Raw genomic sequence first — 13,881 nt, 5'->3', positions numbered from 1 at the left:
CTGTGTAGGAAAGAGCCAAATGGGAGCCTGGGAGCAAGCCAGTAAGCAGCATCACTCTGGGCTCCGGGCTCCGGGCTCCGGGCTCCGGTTCCTGCCGCCAGGTTCCCAGCTTGCCTGGCTCCTCCCGTTGACCGACTGTGGTCTGTAAGCCAAACAAACCCTTTCCTTCCCAAGCTATTTTTAGTCACTGTGGTCTGAAAAAGAAAACAGAGCCCCGGGTGTTCTTTCAGTCCAGGCCCCTCCCAGGCTCATGCTCACGGATGGAGGCTCCCGCCAGTGTGAGCCTTTACGAGCATCTCTGAGAAGGACCATGGAAGACAGAGGACACCGAAGCAGACACCATGCGCCACTTCCCCAGACTTCTTCGAATGCCCTCGTCACTTCAGCCTCGGAGATGACGGGTGACACCAAGAGGGACCTGCAGCTGGTGACAGCTCCCGGCTGCTGGCTTCCGCTGTGAAGTCTCCCTTCACACCCAGTGGGCACTCGGAGACTGGCTTTCCAAACAGCTGCTCTGCTCTCCTCCAGCCGGCAGTGCCCAGGGGGACCTCGGGACACCTGCAGGGCTCACGGTGTATCCACTTCTGTCCTAAACAGGAGGACGGCCACCTGGGCTCTGCACTTGGGACCAGCCATCCAGCATGTGTGACCCCTGCTTGTCCCTTCTTCCCTCGGGTGGGTTCGTACCGGTAGAAAGACTCCGTCTCCAGGGTCCGTCCTTTACTGACCAGAAAGTTGTTTTCCCGCCAGCTCGTCGCCTCTTCCAGCCACAGAAGCTCACCAGAACTCACCTGCTACCAGCCGGTCTGCAGCTGCAGCCGCTCACATAGGGACCATAAATTCCAGGCTGCCCTTGGCTCTCTGGGGAAGATGTGTGACTTGAAAAATGGCACGTTCTCTGGAGAGCAAAGGCCTCTTTTTTAAAGGACAAGAGAAGGGGATTGTACTGGGGAAGGACTTAATAATAATAATAATAATAATAAAAGTGTTTATTACGAAAGACACCGGAGTTCGGGTCCTGGTGAAGGTCTGAAGCAGGGCACCGAACCCCTGGATGCTGCCTGAATCTGAGCTCTCTGCAGAAGGTCAAGGAGGAACTTGTAGAGGCGGTCTGCCCAGAGACCCCCTTTTGAGTGTTTGACGGAGGCCTGACAACAACCTCAGGCGTCATTTCTCAGAACGACCCACCTTGTTTTTTGGAACATGCCAAGTAGGACGATTTGGCTGGCCAGCAAGCACCGGGGACCCAGCTGTCTCTGCGCCCCCATTGCTGAGGTTACAAGCGTGTGTTATCCTGCTTTGCTTTTTAATTATAATTTCTAGGAATGGAATTCAGGTCTCCACACGAGTAAGGCCGGCATTTTAACTGAACAGTCTCCCTCCCTGCCTCTTCCTCTCTCTCTCCCTCAGGAATTTCCTTTCTTCCGTGCATTCTGGGTTCAAATAATTGGTCTGCCACAACTAACAAGATGGCTTTGGGCAAGCCCTGCAACCCTCTACAGCCCACTTCTTCATCTGTAAAGAGGGAGGTGCAGGTCTCACTCACAGGGCTATGAGAATGATTGACAGCTTGGAGTATCATATCTAGGAGGAAACCGTTCCACAGGGTCTGGTCCTCACAGCCACGGCTGCCTCCCTGGAATGTGGCACTTGATTCAGTGGCTAGCTGTGGCCAAGGACTCAGATGATCTCATCCGAGTCTCTGCCAGCCCTAGGCTGTAGCTCTCACCCAATAATTCTTACATCTGAGACTCCAGGCGTTCCTCCCTGCCAGGGCATGTGGCTTTGACCATCTCACTTTGTGACCTACCTATACAAACCTGCCGAGTTCCTTGGAGAAAAAACACAGAGGAATCACGGTACTGGCAGAAATCAGGTGGTACCATCCCAGTCCAAGGCCAGCCACCCAGAGATATCAGACAACCGCACCACTGAGAGTCCTTAGCAAAAGATGCCGAGGAAGAGACTGGCTGCGAGCCCCCTCCCAACATGAGTACAGATGCCTTAGGGATCCAAGCATGGATTCTGGCTCCTTCTCTTGTTTCTGTGGCAAAAGGAACTTAAGGAAGGGAGGGTTTATTTGGGCACATGGCTAAAGAAGGCAAGCCATCCATGGAGCTCAGGAAGGCACGGTGGCAGAAAGATAACACCGGTGTTTGGTTCATCTTCTCCCGCTTATTCAGTCCGGGAACCTGGCCCATGGAACTGAGCCACCAGTTAAGCCAATCGAGAAACAATCTCCCAGCATGCCCAGAGGTGTGTCTTCTCGGTGATTCTAGATCCCGTCAAACTGACAACCAATGTTAACCTAACAGGCTTTAACGGCATCACCAGTGAGCCACAAGCTTACTCAACAAAGATGGGGCAGTCACACACCCTTACACACGGGGTTATCCAAATAGCGCATCCGACGTCTTCCTGATAGTCTACCAAGACGCGGCTTGCCCGCTCGGGCCCACACCTCCAGCACACTGGAGGACAAAGACACAGCCGTGTCATAGATGGAGATGCAGGGGCAGCGACTGTGCCCAGGTTGACTCAGCAAAGTTCCCAGACTCTCGGGACGGGGACCCCAGCTTCCCGGACACCAAGCTGTTCTGTCCCTTCCTGCCCAAGGCAGGAAGAGAAGCTCTCTCTTGAAGAAGTAACAAGGTCAGATAACACATCATCAGCAAGACTCGGGTTTCCCGGGGTGCTGGCCAGTGGTGCAGAAGCCGTCACTGACAGGACGGATCTGAGGCAGCCCTCCCACCCGTTACCCACCACTTCAGCCCTCATCCTTCGCGCTGTGCAGCTGTGCCAGATGTAGGGAAAATTACATGTTCCCCCGAAACTTAATGACCACATTTAAAGCAATTTCCAGCTAATCAGGGTTCTGTTAGGTTGCCTTTATTAATTTAACGGTTTTAGGGGCTTCACGAAAAACGGTTGCAGTTGGAAGTCTGCCGTTGTGGTGGAATCTGCTCTCTTAGGTGCAGAAGGGGATGGTGTGCCCCACCTGAAGAGCCTGCCTCAGAGCCAAGGACTCCGTAAGGATGCCGACCAAGGCTTCCGGAAACACGATGGTGTCGATAGCCCCAGTGTGTGATGACACAGCGCCCCTCCCCCACTTCCGTTCTGTCTGGGATGATTGGCACCTGGTCCTGAATCAGAGGGTAGACGGATGACACTCCAGCCAGAACCAGAGCACTCCCCCAATAACGTGAACCCGTTGAGCCTCTATTCACAGCCAGGCCCCAGAGCAAAGCTACGGAGGATCCTACCTAGTGATTCCTATTTCAAACGGAAACAAAACTGTTTATTTCAGATCAAGACTGCTGACAGGCCCTGGCATCAATCCCATGTCCGAGGGCTCTTCCAAGCAGGGCCGTGTTCAAATTAAGCCAAACAAGCGAATGCCGAGCATCTGCTAATGGTCTCTGGGTCTTGCAAGCACAGTGTGCAGTGTCTCATCAATTTTAAAGCTGCATCAGAACTTAAAATTCGTATTTTAAAAATCATTACAGAAGTAAGCACCCTCCACCCACGAGCTGTGTGACTTTAAGTAAACGACCTCACCCCTCTGAACTTGCTTCCTCATGCGTAAAACACAGATATCTTCCTTCATAGTGTGATTTGCGGGGGCAAATGAGTTGTTTAAAATGCTTACAGCAGAGGCTGCCTCCCAGGGAGCGTATGGATAATATTAACTACAACCATTATGTCTATTCGGAATAAATGTGGTGCTGTGACTGGGAGCTTGTGTTTTATGGCTTGCACATACGGCTTACTGTAGCTCTATTTTTGAATTGCAAAACAAAACACTTGTTTATTTTCCTGTAATAAAAAAAATACTCAGACAATTGTGAGAGTAACAAGTGAAACTTGAAGCTCCCCCTCCCCGACTGACTTCGACCTCTCTCTCAAAAACAAGCGCATCCAGCAACTTAATGAATGTTCTTCAAGAGCATGTGTGTGGTTTATTAAATTGTTACTTTGTAAAATGCTTAATTGTGTGTGTACGTGTGTCTTTGTATGTGCATGTACGTACATGTCAGTCCATTCCCATGCAGATGGTTTGAGTCCCCATGTGGGTGCTGGGTGCAAAGCTCAGGTCCTCCGCGAGGGCAGCGGGTTTCCACGGGCACCAGGCATACACACGGTACAGAGACCTACACACAGGCAAAACACTCACGCACAGAAAATAAAACAAACAAGTCTAAAAGTAAAGGCATAAGTATGCACATGGGGTCGCCTAACTGAACACTTAGATTCTTGAGAAGTCTGACAACAAATGAATCCCAAAACAAGCACACAATGAGTTGGAGGGCTTCCTGGGAACACTCCCCAGGGCTGCATCCTGGGATGTCACACCGTGCAATTCCAACAAACACTGAAGCACCCCGGCTCAGATTCAGGACTGCTGTTCCATCATGAAACGCTGTGCTTTTTACTGTCAATACAGCTTTCTGTCTTTATTAAGAACAAGTTTGACAATCTGGAGCAGTGACTCAGCCATCAAGGTGGGTACAGCTCTTGCCAATGATCCGAGTTTGGTGGCTAACATGGCTTTCAGATCCAGCTCCAGTGTAGACTGCAAACCCCAGCAGGGATGCATGTGCACACACCGTGCACGCACGCGCACACACACACACACACACACACACACACACTTAAAAATAAATCTTACGTGATTTAACTAGAGAAGACAACAGCTTTCAATATTTCCATCATTCCTTGGCACTTAAATATCAAATTAGGATATCCTTGGATTGGGCTATGCTAAAACGTTTCATTTCAAAAATTGCTGTTGGAGTTGCTGGTTTGAGATTCATAAAATCATTAAGTGGATTTTGGCTTGGGGTTAGGATGAAATTTTCAGCCGCTTCTAAAGTAGTCCTAAATGCGGTTCTGCCAAGTCGTACTGTGTGATTATGCAAAGCAGTGTCTTCAGCGCCGAGGATCATGAAATAAACTATCAGTCTACCTTGAAGATCACCGAAGATGCCCCGCATCCCGCAGCAGCCAGTAGGAGCCGAGGCTAATTCCTTAAGTAACAATAAACAATCACATCCATCTTAATATGCAAATTGGCTTCCATTTTAAAAAAACGTTATGTGCATTAGTGTTTTTGTCTTGGGTGTCAGCCTAGCCTCATTGTGAGCTCTGAGCCAGTGAGAGATCCTGTCTCAAAAGCAAAATGTGAACAGCACCATTGGCTAAGGTTGACTTCTGGTTCCCAGGCACGTGTGCACCCCTCCCCCAGCACACACAGAGGCAAATGCTGGCAAAGGCGTAGGGGAACAGGAAGGGGGGGCTTGCTTGGGGTGGGGTATGAAGTGGCACCACACCTGTGGAAACTAATGTGGCAGCTCTGTAGAAAACTAGCTCTGAAATCACCACGGACCTAGCAGCTCTGCAGTGGAGCATGTCCCAAAAATAGAAATGGAAAGAGGCCAATGGCGTACATCGGTGTCCATCCATAGCAGAAATGAAAGAGGGGCCCGTTTACTGGTGCACACTGGTGTCCATCCATAGCAGAACTGTTCTTGCAGTCGGGGATATAAACACGAGTAGACCATCATCAAGACAAACAAAAGATTGGATGTGACAAAACACTATTCAGCCTTTAAAAGGAAGATGGAGGGAGAACGTTTTGAGACAGGATGCAATGTGGGTAAATACAGAAGACCCTGCGTTGTGACACACCGAGGGCCCCATGCCCGTATGCCTCTACTCCCTACAGGAGGGACCAAAGCCAAAGACACAGAGATCTGCTGGTGGCAGAGAATCATTGAGGGAGGAACCATGTGAGGAGAGCTGTTCAGCGCTCACAGAGTCTCATCTTGGGAAAGCAACACAAATTCTGTGGGTGGACGCTTGAGTGTGTTTGCACACAGTGTGGCTGCACCTAACACCACCAATCTGGTTCTCGTTTGGGGTTTTCATGCTTTTGTTTTTTGAGACAGGGTTTCTCTGTGTAGTCCTGGCTGTCTGGGAACTCACTCTGTAGACCTTGTTGGTCTCAGACTTATAGAGATCCGCCTGCACGCTGACTTTCAGAGTCCTGGAACTAAAGGTGTGCACCACCACTGCCGCCTGATGCCAGCAATGTGTCCCCTTGGAGATGTGGACCGCAAAGTGATGCAGTAGAGTCCGCACGAAGACCTCTGTTTTCAACGGGATAAAACTGCAGCCTCAGCTGTCATCATCACCCTGGTTAGGATTTGGCACATCCTTTAGAATGCTGAAGATTCTATCATTAGTTGCCTGACTTCTAAAAGCAACAGATAAAAAAAGAATGCCACCGGAATGCCCAGGAAGAGAATGGCTACTTTTATCTCCATACTCGTAAACGTAGGTTGGGTTTGCAGGACACAGAGCGGAGAAGGTGGGAGGAGCACTATCTAATGTTGATGGCAAGGCCGCCTCATGCGTTTTTCTGGAACTTCTCTTACAAAGTTTGCTTTGGGACTTTTGAGATTCCCAGTAAGACAATCTGACCGATCTTCCCAGCTCCAACGGAACTGAAAGTTACTTACTTGATGAAAAGGTCCATTAGTAACCCTGTCTACACAAGCTGTACTCATCATCAAAGGCAACTTGAGGACGTGGGGTGTGCCTTTCCTGTCACTGATCCTTTGTCAGTTTCTGAATCTGGGCCCACAGGCAATCTAAATACATTATTTTTGTGAATGTGGTTTATGCACAGTCCATACCTGTAACATGGGCACATGAGTCTCCTGGTGTGTTTTAAGATAACTTTCAGTGCTAGAGAACACTTGGTCCATGTCTGCATCTTTCTTTACATACAACTCCTTTCCAACCCAGGGCAAAGATGACAGGAACGCCTTCACATTCCAACCCCGTCGCACTCTTCCTCCTGAGTCACATTTACAAAATTCTCAAACATAGCCACCATCGATGGGCAGCGATCACATGACAGACAGTTCACAAGATCAGATAGAAAAGGGACCAAATATACAGCTTCATTATAGTTGTCTGCTTTTTAGTGATTCTTTAAGTTGGCGGATTTTGGCATAATTTTCTTTTTTAAAAATGTCATTGTTTGTTTTAAGCCCTTTCTCAAAACTGCCTGGGAGAAACTATTATTTCAAAGAGCTCTGGGTGGTGACCGTCTCTAGAGAGAGATGGCCTGGTGGTTAAGAGCCTTGGCTGCCCTTGCAGAGGACCTGACTTCAGTTCCTAGCAACTACATGGTGACTCACAACCGTCTGTAACTCCAGCTCTAGGGGATGAGATGCCCTCTTCTGGTCTTCCCTGGTACTGCACACATATGGCACACATACATGCAGATCACACACACACACACACACACGCACATGCACATGCACACGTGCACACACACACATGGGCAAACAGCTGCCAGAGGATCCAGGCCCCACTCACTGTTCAAGTCTGGAGAGGGGGCCCAGGAACCCCTTACCCATGAGGGCTACAATGAAGTATAAAGAGAAGTAAGAGAGAATATGCTAGGCCCAAAATCCCTGGACAGGCAAACTGGTATTGTTTCCTCTTATTTGTGATTTTCAGTTTGTTTAAAATGTTGTCGCTGTTTTCAGAACATATCTTTTAATTGAGAAAGCACCATCCAACCTTACTCAGGAAATCTCCAAGGCATGGGTCCCCAGCTGCATAAATTTTATGATCCAGTTTTTAAATTTTTAATGGAGAGAGAAACACGGGATGGACAACTTTTTATTTCTCTAAGTGAGGATGTTTTTAAAAAAGCCATCTGCTTGCAAAAAATGTTCATAAAAGAAGGTGTGTTTTGCATTGAAACAGCAACTTGGGCATAAAGCAAGGAGTGGTGGCATCCCCTAAAACCGAGAGTACGTGGCCTGTACTGTCCTATACCCATGTCGTGTCACAGGCTGGCAGGTCAAGGCTCTGGAGTTCGGGATCACACTCCCCAATCCGTCATCCCCACCTATAACATCTTCAGTGTTGCTCAGATGCTGCAGTCCTTCCTGCCCCAAGCCTTGCAGCTGTCTGAGACAGTGGCCCCCAGGGCCTCACCTCTCCCCAGATCCTTCATTCATCGCTGAGTGCTCCATACCTCCTCCCAGGGCACCTGAGTATCAGCCCCCCCCCTACCAGGAGATGCTGAACAACTCAACCAAGAGACAGAATCACCCTCCAGGGGCTGAAGGGCCCCCTGACCAGAGAGACGTGTTTCGCCAGAAGACACCTGGATTACCCCAGCCAGTAGACTCCAAAACCCTTCTCAAGAAAGAATCCAAATTACATCCCACTAGGGAAGCTGTGAATTACACCTGCCTACAGGGGAAGCTACAAATAGGACCCACCAGGAACACTCTGATTATATCTACCAGGATGTCTCCTGCATCCCACCCATCAGACTGAATCACAACACCCCCAGGAGAGATACTGAGTTATTCCCCAAAGGAAACCATGAGTTACACCCGCCGGTAGGATCCTGCATGACACTCCACCAAAACGACTGTACTATATCCCTCCACGGGGACTGTGGCGTACTCAGCTGTGAAGATGACTCCACCCCACCGCAGAGACTAGAGTGGGCCTCTCCATGGGGCCCCACATCACACCTTCTCTTCAGGGAAATGCTGAATGGAGCCCCAGGAGCTATGTGCCTGGTCCTACGTGTCTCCCTACCCTGTTCTTGCCCACGTTTCTCTCCTATAATACTCATTCTTCAAGACACAGGATTCTTGCAAAGACTGGCACCTGATACATCATTTCTACGGTGTCATGTTAATGAGTGAGTAAATTAACATAAATGAAGGAAACTCATCAAAGGATGTCTGCCAGGAAGATCTCCCGACTCACTACTGATCTGCAGTCACCCAGCAGGTGGGATCAGAGTGATGGGGACCCTACTCCTCTCATCCCACAGCAGTGTACCCCGGTAATAGAAGGTACCTTCCAGAGTCAATCACAAGGTGGGCGATTAAAGTGATTCCCCTGGTGTCTACTATGTCCAGGCACTAGCCCTGCTGTGTGATCCCTTGTTTGAGCCCTAACTCTACTAGGAAGATATACTAGTCCCTCCTAGAGAGGATTTTAGTTTAACACTTGAAGACATGGAAAATTTGCAAGAACAGCACAAATACCCCAACGTTAGTGTATGCCTCCCCCTTCTCTCTCTTTCTCCCTGCCTCTCTCCCTCCATCAGATCAGGACTCTCTCTCTCTCTCTCTCTCTCTCTCTCACACACACACACACACACACACACACTTACACTCACAGATGCACTCCCTCACACACTCACATTCACACACATGCACATACACACACATACACACAGTCACATACACATGCACACACACACATGCACATGCACACACACACCACTGTCTAGGCATCAGCCAAGTCCCAAGGCCCCTGTGCCTCTCCCATGTGTAACCCCATAGGTTAGTTCATCAACACTGACAGAAGACAAGCATTCCATCCTCAGCCCATCACAACCATCCTTCAAAGTCCTTCGGAGCGAAAGGAAAGACAGGGACATGTGTGATCCAGGATCCACCCAGCATCACGTGGCTCTGGAGGGTACGCATCTCTTAGTGTCCTTTACTCCAAACAGTTCTTTGGAATTTCTCTTTGCACGCTGGCAGTCACTTTTGCACAGTTCCCTTAGTTTGGGTTTGTGCTGTGTGTCTGTGATTAGTGTTCGGAAGCATACCTTGGGCAGGACTACCACGGAGACAGAGGTGAAGTGTGTATCCCTACTCTATGCTTCAAAAAGACGAGGGGTGAATCCCACCCCGGCATCTGTGGTATCAATCTTGACACTTAACTCCAGCAGGGGTTGCCACAGCTCTGCGTGTGAAATCAAAACCCCTCACCTGAAATCGCGATGGGCTTTGTAGGGACATCTCTGTCAATTCCTTCTGTACTCATCATCGGTCTCTCATAAAAACGGTTGTTATTTTATTTCCATGTGCGGTCACCCCACATTTCAACAGTGGGGGCTCACTCTGGCAACTTACGCCACATCACTACCGGTCCCGGATTAAATTGTGCCAGGCTTTCTTGCGCAGTCATGGAGTGAATCAACTCTCCATAGTCTCTGGTACCTTTAAATTAGGAAGTCATTTTTGTGACGGGGCGGGGGGGGGGTGCTGGGTTTTCTACAGGGGTTCTAACACATCAGCATAAGCACATAGGCTTCTGTCTCTCTCTCTGAGTGTCTTTCTGTTTCTCTGCCTCTCTCTGTCTCTGCCTCTCTCTGTCTCTGTCTCTCTCTGTCTCTGTCTCTCTGCCTCTCTGTGTGTCTCTCTCTCTCTCTGTCTCTCTCTCTCTCTCTCTTTCTCCATACTGCTACCCAGGGCTTATCCCAGCCTTCCCTGCTGCCTGCAAGTAGAATTCACTTCGCTGACTAGAGGAAAAATTGCATTGCTGATTCCCAAGACATCTGCCTGCTATAAACAAATTTACTCAGATACCCTGAGTAAGTCCACAGAGACTTTACCCTTTGCCTTCTGGCTGCCCGTACTCTGCAGTGTGGGAACTAACAGATAATCACCCACTCTGTGGTATTCAGACACTCGGCTTCATTCCAGTACAGATCTCCCTTGCCTGACAATCACCCAACTTCCAATTTTCCAACTGTATAATGGGCACAAAAGTGGTGTGCACTGAGGAGATACGTTTCAGAGTCTGTGTTTCAATTGTTTCCCCAGGACTTGAACCCAATGGTACAGCCACGAGGTGCCAGCTGATGCTAAAGCATTGGCACCCCTTTCAACCTGTGATGTCTGTGGGTTCAACCTATGGTGGGTTTATTGGGGTACAGTCCCAATCATGAGGCTGTACCTGTATTCACAACCACCACCAGTTCTGTAGTGAGCCAATCTGTATGTGTGTACATGTCTCTCTCCCTCCCTCGTGTGTGTGTGTGTGTGTGTGTGTGTGTGCTTCTATTTCTATTCTTCCAGTGTATTTTAACATACTTCCTAGAAGTAGAATTTCTGGGCCCAAATACAAATGTGTGGCAGCCAAATTCCTTTTTTTTTTGTGAAAGTCACACACACACACACACACACACACACACACACACAGCCGCATGTTTGTCTTTACAGCCAACAGAAGTGCTGATGAGCATTCAAACCTTCTCAACATGACAGGTGAAAAAAAAAGCATCTCAGAGCCCTTTCCCTCTGCATGTCTCTATCACAGGGGATGCTGAGCATCACTCCATAGCTTAAAGGCAGCCTAGGCAGTCTTCTTATGAACTGCTGATGGCATCTTCTGCCACCCTCTCTGCACTCTTTAACGGTTTCCTGTGTACAAGTGTTAGCAGTCAGGCATCTGTGCTGGCCTGCCCTTGGGGTTCTGACAGGGTCCGCCATCAGCTGCTGACACTGAGAGCACCACCTGTGCACATTCAGTACACTCCCTTTTAAAGGACCCTGCCCACCTCTGCTCCCCCCACCTCTGCCTCTACTCTTCTGCCACTCCTGTCCCCAGAGGCCTCCCCCCTTTCCCATTCACTTTCCCCCAATAAACCCCCCACCCACTGGAGCTCTGAAGCATGGTGTCTTTCTGTCTCAAGCTGCTTTTTAAAATTACAACACTGAGCACAATCTTTATACCCAATGTATTTTATTTACTTGCACCCTGGCTGAGCTTATGATACTTTGTTTTCTGTCGCTTGTCAAAGATTTGTTATACACTTAATATCAGACAAAGGCCCAGTAGTCATACAAAGTTGTTTTATGCGGTCAGTGTATCTTTATCCTACTAGATTTTGGATCTGGCTAAGGAAATGTCCTGAAAACTCTGCTACAAAGAAATTCCCCATCTTTTTTCTTCTAGTATTCTTATGGAGTCCGTTTTTATATTTAGATCTCAGATGCATTTAGAGTTTCATTTTTAAGGATATGCAAGGCCCGGTGTTAACGTCTTCTTTCTTTCTGAAGATCTTCCAGTCATCTCAATGTAATGAATTGAATAGTGAGTGCCTGCTGCAGTGATCTGAGAGCTCTTGCCCGTGTCTGCTGCAGTGATCTGAGAGCTCTTGCCCATGTCTGCTGCTCTTGCCCATGTCTGCTGCAGTGATCTGACAGCTCTTGCCCGTGTCTGCTCCAGTAATCTGAGAGCTGTTCCCCCACCCCATCTCTTAAGATTTTTTTTTAAATAATGCATTTGTTTTGGGGGGGAGGAGGTGGCATGTGCACACAGTTGCAGCTGCCAGTGGAGGCCACAAGAGGCAGTCCAATCCCATGGAACTGGAGTTGCAGGCAGCTGAGAGCGGCCACGTGAACGCTGGGAATCAAACTCAGGTTTCCTGTAAGAGTGTTATGTAAGAGACCTCAGCCACCAAACCATTTTTCCAGCCCAGACCCTGACTCTGACGTATACTAAACTTCCTCACTCACTCGGGTCTATTGTTGGGCTTTCTATTTGATTCTACTCTTGTGTTCTCTTACACACTAGTACCACACTGAGTTAACTGAAGGGGCTTTCGTAGCTGGTTTTCATGTCTAGTGAAGATATTCCTCCAAAATGGCTTTCATTTCTCGGGGCTTTTGTGGTTAATGCATGTTTACATGTTCACATGGACTAAAAAGTTCCAGTTGTCTCTGAAGAAGGCTTATGGTTATTTCCTCAGAGATTGTGTTCAAATCCTCAACAACCCTGAAAAGAGCCAGCATTTTGTGTTAGACCAACCACCGAGACCAACGTGTGCCTGCGTGCTCAGGACCACTTTTGTGTGGACTGGATGGGTTGGAAACTTCACACTATCTGGGCTCTGCCAATATGTCACCAAGTTCATTATTAAGCATCCTCTTTATTGATACTGTTTCTTACAGCTGCTTCACATTTGAAGTAAGAAAACTCCTGAGGGTCAGTGCATAAATCAAGCCTTATAACCAAGTTCAATTCCCAGAATCCACAGGGCAAAGGAGAGAATTGACTGCACAATTTGCCCTCTGATCTCTGGTCATCACTCAGATATATCATGCATAAACACGTATGTGCATATACAAACACTTTCACATGGTATCAATGATAACATTTTAAAATGATATTGTGACTATAGTAGTTCTTTTAATTATTTGCAATTGATCAAAGTGCAGACATTAAATATCAGTGGAGTGGTCAGCTACAGTTGGGACATCTATGTCACACACACACACACACACACACACACACACACACACACACAGTCAAGGACTGTCTTGGGAGACGGGACAGAAATAGTATGAGCCAGAAGTCTAGGGGACCAGGAGGAAGCAGCAGTATCTTCCTGGCATGACAGGACCGCTGAACTTATGAACTCACAAGAGCTGTAGCTGCCTGCACAGCATCCACACATGATCAAAGCAGTCAACACCCCAGCATGCAGCAGGGAGGGCTCCCGACTGAGACGCCATTGACAGGTGATGGCTCCTAGTGGGGAGGCTATGTACGCTTTCTCCATAGGTGGGGCTGGCCATCAGCTCTTATGTTCTGCTCACAGCACAGTTGGGGTTTTCGGGGTTTATTTTGTTTATCTTTGCTTTCATCTCACTCTTCCTTTTGGTTTATTCTTCTCCCAGATGCAGCCATCTTGCTCATTTTTCTACAGTTTTTGCTAATAAAAGTGCTTGGGGGGGTGCGGGGATGAATCTTTCTCTGGCCACTGCTTTAAATGCACTCTACAGGTTACAACAGGGTCTGTTGTCACAATCATTAGTTCTTTGTAATTTGTCTCCGCTTTCACTTCAGTAGTTAACAGAGGATTTTCTTTCCCGCGACCTCGCCTTTCTAAGCTGTGCTGATAATGTCCATTTCTGGTGTGTTCTGCTCGGATGATATTGTTCGTGGTATGTTGGCCTTAAGGAACTCACAGAGGTTCCGTGACATTATTTAAGATGAATTTTAAAATGTTCTATGTGTGCCCAAGAAGGC

At 48.3% G+C, this 13,881-nt stretch overlaps 1 protein-coding gene across 11 annotated transcripts in view; it reads right to left on the bottom strand.

Annotated features, from left to right (window-relative positions):
* The window catches only part of Camta1 (calmodulin binding transcription activator 1), an 814,893-nt gene that overhangs the window by 441,182 nt on the left and 359,830 nt on the right, over positions 1-13,881 (bottom strand). The gene's annotated exons all lie outside the window — the stretch shown is intronic.

Source organism: Mesocricetus auratus, unplaced genomic scaffold, assembly GCF_017639785.1.
Source record: "Mesocricetus auratus isolate SY011 unplaced genomic scaffold, BCM_Maur_2.0 Super-Scaffold_100042, whole genome shotgun sequence".
NCBI classification, from domain to species: domain Eukaryota; kingdom Metazoa; phylum Chordata; class Mammalia; order Rodentia; family Cricetidae; genus Mesocricetus; species Mesocricetus auratus.
This window is presented reverse-complemented; position numbering and strand designations above follow the sequence as displayed.